Here is a 9,107-nt window from a genome sequence, read left to right on the forward strand (position 1 = left end):
GCTTGGGACAGTACATCCCTGCTAGGCATCCCCCCACCCTACCCAGCTCCTCAGCCCCCCGGCTCTGTCCCACCTGGGGCACTTTGCCCAGCTCTGGTGGGGGGCGGGCACTGCCCAGGCCCCCAGAGTGGGACTGTGCTGCAGGGGCTGTGGTGTCTGCTAAGCTTCTGCTCACAGGCCCCGAGTGGAGCAAACTCGCTCGGATGAGGGCGCTTGCCTGGCGCTGGGACTGGCCCCACGCTGGCTGCAGAAATGCCCCTGCGCGCCGTGCTCCTTCTCTAGGGGTGCGTGGTCTGCCAGCCGCCAGCACCCACGCGGGGAGGGCCCAGCCTTGACCGAGTGACAGCTGCTGAGCTCTGCGCTGGGGTGGGCCCCACAGACCCTGCCAGCCGCTCCAAGGGTATGGCCAGGCTGGATTTGATGGACCCAGGCATGGGGCTGCCAGGTGGTCCTCGGGGGTGATTCTGGGCTGGATCCATCCCCCTGCTGGGGAGCAATGGAGCCCCCAGCCCCGCCCCTGGGTGTAATGGATGCTTGACTGTATTATACCGGGTAACCACCTGCTGGTGCTGTGTGCGACATACCATATTTACGTTAGCCTCAGTCATATGGTACGGGCAGAGCATTAGATACAGTGACCATATCTGGTGTGGCTCTCTCTGAGAAGGAAGCTCTGTAACCAGCCCGTATCTGGTACAGAAACCTGACCTGCTACCAGCAGCCCTGTAACCGACCGTGTACAAGGTGTACATGGCCTGGGTTGGAAGTTAAAACTAGTGCCCGAGAACAGAACCAGCGGGAAAACAGCAACAAAGGTTAGGATGGAGGAATCCCAGGCACTGCTACAAACTGGGGTCTGACTGGCTAAGCAGCAGTTCTGCAGAAAAGGACCTGGGGATTACAGTGGACGAGAAGCTGGATATGAGTCAGCAGTGTGCCCTTGTTGCCAAGAAGGCCAGTGGCATATTGGGCTGAATTAGGAGGAGCGTTGCCAGCAGATCGAGGGACGTGACTATTCCCCTCTATTCGGCACTGGTGAGGCCACACCTGGAGTATTGCGTCCAGTTTCGGTCCCCCCACTACAGAAATGATGTGGAGAAATTGGAGAGAGTCCAGCAGAGGGCAACAAAAATGATTAGGGGGCTGGAGCACATGACTTATGAGGAGAGGCAGAGGGAACTGGGGTTATTTAGTCTGCAGAAGAGAAGAGTGAGGGGGGATTTGATAGGAGCCTTCAACTACCTAAAGGGGGGTTCCAAAGAGGATGGAGCTTGGCTGTTCCCAGTGGTGGCAGATGACAGAACAAGGAGCAATGGTCTCAAGTTGCAGTGGGGGAGGTCTAGGTTGGATATTAGGAAACACTATTTCACTAGGAGGGTGGTGAAGCACTGGAATGGGTTACCTAGGGAGATGGTGGAATCTCCTTCCTTAGAGGTTTTTAACTCCCAGCTTGACAAAGCCCTGGCTGGGATGATTTAGTTGGTGTTGGTCCAGCTTTGAGCAGGGGATTGGACTAGATGACCTCCTGAGGTCTCTTCGAATGCTAATATTCTATGAAAGGTTGCAGGATGGCACCACCATACCACTCTTCAGCACTCCAGAGAACTTCAGCTTTGAGAAATCTTCACAGCGGACAAACCAGAAGCAGTATGGTGCAAGATTCTGAATGGCTACAAAGCGCCACCAGGAAACTGGAGATATTCGGGTGTCATCTTTAATTTATGCTGTCCCATAAAGACAGAACATATCTTTAATCCCTTCGGTTTTACAGAAGACAATCACAAAGATGACAATGAAAAGGCCTGGCAATGTTTGACAGTTTCTTTATACCTCTGAGAAATGGGGGGTATGAAAGAGCATGTTTCCACCAGTGAATTCAAGAACGAGGGGAAAATGTTGAATGTTTTATAAGAGCTCTGTATGTGTTGACTGAAAACTGTAATTTTCAGAATGAAAAACATGAAAATATCAGAGCCAGGCTGGTTAGTGGGCTAACGGACAAAAATCAAAAACAGATTGACCCCTATGCACAGCTAAGCAGTGTGCAGGAGCAACGTGAAAAACCTGAAACTTGCATAAAAGCTGCAAATAGCATGAAGGCTAAAAATACCTGTCATAAGATCTCTGACGCTAAAAGGGACAAATTCCAGGCAACATTGAAAGACTTTCATCCTATGGGCCCGAGGTGTGGAAAAAGCCATAGCCCAACGGATGGATGTATCGCCAAAGGCACAGGTTATAAAAAGTGTGCAAACTAGCGACGTTTGTCAGCCATTTGCTGTGCCGAAGCAATATTCCAGACAATCACAGGTGGTTGTTTCTGGGATCTATCACATGTGAGGACACAGAGCCTTCCCGGAGAGTGAAACTGAATATTCATGTCAAGGCTATTGACTTTAAAACTGACTCAGGAGCTGACGTCAGTCATCTCAGAAGGAGCTCACAGTCACCTCCAACGCCTCCCGGAGCTGGAATCACCTGGCGCAGCCCTGAGTAGCCCTGGAGGGATCCTGAACTGCAGGGGCCATTTCACCACAGAAACAACTTCCAAGGACAAAAGCTTTGCATTCGGAGTGCATATGACCAAAGAACCACGGAGCGACAGCTCTCTCAGCCACAGTGTGGCAGCCAGGATGGGCCTAGTGAGACAGGTGGAAGAACTCAATGGGACCCAAGAAGCAGGGGGTGCCAAGAGGCCATGGAATGTCCACTTTTCACTACGGGCTAGGCCCCCTGCCCCTCCTCTTCTCTCTGAGACCCCACCCCATGGCCAGGCCAGAAGTGAAGCTTGACTCAGGGAGCCTGGGCAGCTGTGGGAAGCTGTGGACCCTCCACCTGGTCTGGGTGGGGGGACTAGGGGGCAGGGACACGGGCCAGGGGCTGTTCTTGGGGCTTCCAGCTTATCCAGGGGACGTGGCCTCGGGGGAAGAGGAGAGGCAGCAGGGCCCCCCACTTTTAGGCAGAATCCGTCATCCCAATAGTACCTTTGGACTTCTGAAGGGAGATTAAGCACCGATCACCTGAAGATACAGTGCTGAGCCATATAGCCTGCACACACCTCCTAGCCCGTTACTTTATCAAGCGGGCACTGAGTTAAAAAGAAGGGAGCAGATTGGCATAATGGTGTGTGCCCCCATGGTACCAGCTATATGGGACAAAACAAATCTGTTCTTGGTGAAGCCGTTGTGAGAGGAAGATGTAGCTTCCCCTCACTGGATGACTTCCTCTACAAAGTGGCAGGATCTGCAGTATTCTTCCAGCTCAAGTGGATTTTGGCAAATTCTTTTAGCCAAGGAGAGTTCTAAATTGACAACATGGATCGCAGCCTTTGGGAGATTTTGCTTTTGAAGGTTACCTTTCCGGATTATCAGTGCACCTGAAATTTTCCAAAGAAAGATGGCGGAACTGCTAATGAACACAAATGGAGCTGCAGTTTGCATAGACAATATTCTGATATGTGGATCTTTGACGGAAGAACGCAACAAAACCCTCAACAAATTCCTAGCCCTCCTCGACTAGTCTGGACTGACGCTACGCAAGGAAAAGTGCAATTTCTGCCTACCCCAAATCGAAATTTTGGCACAGACAATAAAGAATGGAGTCAGCCCGAGCCCTGAGAAAGTAAAGGCAATTTGAGAACGGAATGCACCAAGGAATGGAACCAGAAGTGAGACGTATTGGGGACGGTAAATTACCTTGGTTGCTACCTACAAGACCTTTCTACAGTGACAAAACCGTGGAATGAACTGTTAGGGTGCAACTCATCTTGGCTATGGGAGGCCAATCAGGAAATTGGCTTCTGAAAGGTGAAAGAACTGATCGCAACAGCTCCAGCTCTCAAGTCCTACAAGGTGAACAAACCCACACTGGGCGGTGTGGTCACAAGCAGCTGTGGCCTAGGAGGTGAATTGTGGCAACAACATGGCTCGGGGTGGAAGCCAACCGTGTTTTGCTCTCGCACCCTGCCGCAAGCAGAAGAGCGACATGCACCGATGGAACGGGAGTGCCTGGCAAGTGTATGGGCAGATGAGACCTTTCACAGAGATCTGTGTGGACAGGATTCCTTTCACTGATAACAGACCATAACCCACTTGTAACCCTCATCAACGGGAAAGACCTGGATCAAGCTGAGATGCCAGTGTCGATTGCTAAAGTTAATGTGATTTAATCCAGTTGTTAACTATGTTCCGGGGGAAAATCATAGAATGTCAGGGTTGGAAGGGACCTCAGGAGGTCATCTAGTCCAACCCCCTGCTCAAAGCAGGACCAATCCCCAATTTTTGCCCCAGATCCCTAAATGGCCCCCTCAAGGATTGAACTCTCAACCCTGGGTTCAGCAGGCCAATACTCAAACCACTGAGCTATCCCTCCCCCGGCAGGTAGCGGAGACTGTCACGGAGCCCGGCATCTCACTCAGCAACTCGTGAGCTGGAAGAGGAGATCAGGGTGTATGTGGATGCTGTGGACACAGACGCACCGGTGCATAGGTGCTGACTTTCTAATGTGCCAGGGGGCGCTCCCGCACAGCTCCACCTCAGGCCCCGGCCCCGGCCCCCCTCCTCCCAAAGCCCCACCCCCACCCTACCTCTTCCTGCCCCATCTCTTCCTGCCCTGCCTCTTCTCACCCCATTCTGCCCCATCCCCCGAGCGCACCCGGCCCTTGCTCCTTCCCCCTCTCCCCCAGCACCTCCTGCACACTGCAGAACAGCTGATCCGCGGGAGGTGCTGGGGGAGGAAGAGGTGCTCATAGGGGGGCTGCCGTGGGTGCAGCCCCCTGTTTCCGTGGGTGCTCCAGACCAGTGTCAGAAAAGAGACGACTCCAGCTATGGAAAGCCACCGTGACAGACACGCAACTTCAGGAAGTTCTAAATCACGTGAGGCGCGGTTGGCCCAGGTGTCTAAGGGGCACCAAGGAACTGCTTTGCCGTGCATGGACAATCAGGCAAGTCAAATGGACTCATGATTAAAGGCAATTGCAGCAGAATTCGAAACAAAATGAGAGGAGAAATGCTAAACCTCAACCCTGAAGGACATCAAGGATTATCTGAATGTCACGAACGGGCCAACCGGTCAGTACGGTGGCCAGGCATTAGCAAGAACCTAAAGAAATAGAGTGTCTGCATGTGAACATTGCAGAACGAACAGACCAACCCAACCCAAAGAACCTTGAATAACAACACCACTACCCCAGACAGGCCTTGGAAAAGACTAGCTGCCGATTCAGAGACATCATTACCCGGTCATCAATTCCAGGTAAAAGGAAGTAATGTACTGAAAGACATAACATGTTGCGGTGTTATCGAGAAGCTGGTGTACACTTTTGCTCACTCTAGTACTGAAGCACAGCTAGTAACAGACCCGGCCCACAATTCACTGCAGCAGAATTTAAGTCATTCTGAACGAAATATGATTTTGACCACATTCTTAGCATACCCACAAGCGAATGGAGAGGCTGAGAGCGCTGTGCAGACAGGCAAGGACATCCTACACCATTCCTTGTTCTTCAACTCCAATATCAGCTACTGGCTGATGGGGAGACAGCTGATCCAGTTCTGGAAAAGAATCTTTCTCCAAAGTCACCAGACACGAAGAGACTAGTAGCCAAATCGCATAAAAAGGCAAAAAAAAAAAAAAAGCTTCTGAACTCTTTTATAAGAGATGTCACTCATTAGAGACCTGCTCAGTGTAGAACCCGGTGACTGTGTTCAGGTCAAACTGGATGGAGAAAAAAACTGACAACTCCCATTGTCATAAAGACAAAGAATTCAGGGCCCGGATTGAACATGATGGAGACCAATAGTGGAGAGGTCAACAGAAACCATCACCATCGACAGCAAGAGCGATCGGCAGAGCAAAGTGAATAAAAAGATCTAGATAAGTTCATGGAGGATAGGTCCATCAATGGCTATTAGCCAGGATGGGCAGGGACGGTGTCCCTAGCCTCTGTTTGCCAGAAGCTGGGAACGGGTGACAGGGGATGGATCACTTCATGATGATCTGTTCTGTTCACTCCCTCTGGGGCACCTGGCATTGGCCACTGTCAGAAGACAGGACACTGGGCTAGATGGACCCTTGGTCTGACCCAGTCTGGCCGTTCTTATGTTCTAAACTCTACCGATGGCAGCTGCAGAACAAGACGACGATGCTTCAAGGATCCCAAACTGACCACAGCCCGCCTTTGCAACCGATGGCCACATGGCCAAGTCGTTACGCGTTCAGGTCGTGTAATTAGAAAACCAGCACGATTCAGAGACACGTGACAGACTTGAGCCACAGTGAACTTCACAGACGGCGTGAAAATAGAGCGGATGGTAGGAAGTAGAACTTAAAGGAGGAGATGTCAGGACAGCCATGAAAATCACGTCACACACTGTGAAATCTGGTCTCCCCCATGAAATCTGGTCTCCGGCTGCCCAGCTCTGAAGGCAGTGCCGCCCAACAGCACCGTCACAGAAGTAAGGGTGGAAATACCGCCACCCCCCTACGAAAGGTTTGCCGTCCCCTTTTGGGTCAGAGCCCCCTGCGGTGACAGCACACCTTTCTCATGGCTTGATCACACGTCCGCGAAATTTGCGATTTATGTCACGACCAACCTGCAGGAAAAGGGTGATTTCTCCACGACCTCATCGACCCCAGTATGGGATGTTAAACTGTATTGCGCAGCTCAGCCACTAGGTGGCGCCGAGTGCCACAGGCCGTATTGTAGGGAACCCCAGCGGAGCGTTTCAGGGGAACCTCCAGGGGCGTCCCTCTGGCAAGGCAGCTCCGGGGCCAGGGCCGGGACCCTGCAGGCTAGTCCCAGCCCGGCGATCTGTCATGTCAAGAAGTACATGACACGGGGCGATTCCTGGCTGGAGCTGCTCCCCACTGGGGAGCGATGGGGGCCCCAGCCCTTCCCCTGGGGGCGATTTCTGGCCAGGGCCTCAGGGCTCTCTGCCCAAGATGGTCCCTTGCCAGGCTGGGTGGCAGGGCCCTGGCACGGTTCCATGTCAATGGGCAGGAAACACATGCTGGGATCACTGTGAATGGGGGGGGGGAGGGGATCCCCTGACCCAGCCCCCGGGCCTGTGCTCAGCACTGGAGGAGCTGGACAGGCAGGAGCTGACTGGGGAGGGGATTCCAGCCCCTGGAGCAGCTGGGGAATGGAGCAGGCCCGAAGCAGGTGCTTCCCCCAGCCAGGCACAGTCCCACCAGCAGCGGAAGGGTAGGATGGGTCAGTCCCCCCGGCCTTGTCTGCACAGGGTCCAGCCACGCTGCTGGAGCCAGCCCAGTGCTCTGCACCGGTGCACGCAGCGAGCAGGGCTGGAGTAGCCGCCCCGACGCAGCGTGTCCCTGCTGGGCCCTCGTCGCTCCAGCTCGCGCACGGTCTGCAGCCCACACGTGGAGCAGAGCCCGGCTCAGCACAGCCTCTGGGAACTGTGCCCCCATTGGGCCCCCGCCCTGCTCCCAGCAGCTCAGCGCCCCCCGCTGGGCCCCCGCCAGGCTCCCCGCCGCCCAGCGCCCCCCGCTGAGCCCCCGCCCCGCTCCCCACAGCCCAGCGCCCCCCGCTGAGCCCCCACCCGGCTCCCCGCCGCCCAGCGCCCCCCGCTGAGCCCCCGCCACCCAGCGCCCCCGCTGAGCCCCCGCCCGGCTCCCCGCCGCCCAGCGCCCCCCGCCCCGCTCCCCACAGCCCAGCGCCCCCCGCTGAGCCCCCACCCCGCTCCCCACAGCCCAGGCCCCAGCACCACACTGACTATGGAGGCAACGCACCCCTGGCTACGTCACTTGCCCAGCACTGCCGCACTCTGTGGTTTCCAGGGAGGCGCGTCCTTTGCCCCCTTGTCACTTCCAGGCCGGGAACAATCTACTCATTGTTGCAGAAACTTTGTTTATAGATACTTTATGAGCTGGAGGAAATGAATCCTCCATGACCCGATGGCTCATTCCCCGGCCTCCGGCCCAAGCCCCTCTCACCCACCATCAAGGTTCCTGCTGCACTGCTGAGCACTGACCAGCTCATGGCACAGGGGGCATGGTGGAGGCAGGGGGCTGCAGGCGGGAACATGTTTGTCTTGTTGACCATGGGAAAATGATGTACGTGCGGTTAACAAAGACTCCTGGCAGCGGGTAGGGGTCTAGTGGTCAGAGGAGGAGGTCTGGGCACCAGGATTCCTGGGTTCTATACCTGACTCGGGGAGGGAAGTGTTCTGTAGTGGTTGGAGCAGGGGGGCTGGGAGCCGGGACTCCTGGGTTCTCCCAGTGTAGCCTTGGGACCCTCCTAGCACATGTGTTTCTGTGAAGCACATGTGAAGCTGGTTTCCTTCCTGTCCCCACAGCTCTGGGGCTCCTTGGCTGAGAAGAGGGAACAGCTCCCCCCCCCCCATGGCAGCTGCTTTTTTTTCCCATGGGGGGGGGAATCGGGGTTACTAAGGCGACAGAGGGTCTGCCTGTCACAATGACTCAGTCCCCTAATTTACATAGCCCCACCCCTTCAATAAGTGGGCGGGGCCATGGCAGGTAAATCCATCAGTTGAGCCGTGGGAGAGAGGCCCCACCTCCTCTAGGGCTGGGGCAAGAGGGTCATTTCCCTCCCCACAGGGCTCTGGCAGCAGCATGGTTAACCCAGCCTCCTTGGGCAGCACTAGGCAGAGACCACAGCTGTCCCCAGAGGCTGCGATGGGTTAGCGCTGTGAATGGGACCCAGGCAGGGGTTGGGGGAACAGCCTGCTCCTCACAGCCTGGCACAGAGAGGGTTAATTCCTGGAGCCCTGCAGAGCAAGGGTTCATCCCAGGACAGGTTGCTTGGCAGATTGGAGCTTAATCCCTTCTCCTCAAAGTTCAAACCCCATGCCTGGCGCTGAGGGGGTTAAACCTGGCGGTGGCGTCAGAAGCCTGGCACTGCAGGGGTTAACCCTGCCCCACTCCAGGAGGCTGGTGCCAGGAGGATTAACTCCCCAAGGATGGGCTACTTCGCAGGACAGAGGCCCTGAGTTCATCTCTGTATGAACTAGGGCCAAGCTCACCATCCCATGGTAATTCCCCTCCTTGATACCGACATACCCCATCTTTCCCATCTGCATGTGGCCAGCTTCAGCTGCCAGGCATCAGCTCGTGTTCCACCTGGCTCG

Source organism: Lepidochelys olivacea (assembly GCF_965140295.1).
Source record: "Lepidochelys olivacea isolate rLepOli2 genome assembly, chromosome: 23".
NCBI classification, from domain to species: domain Eukaryota; kingdom Metazoa; phylum Chordata; order Testudines; family Cheloniidae; genus Lepidochelys; species Lepidochelys olivacea.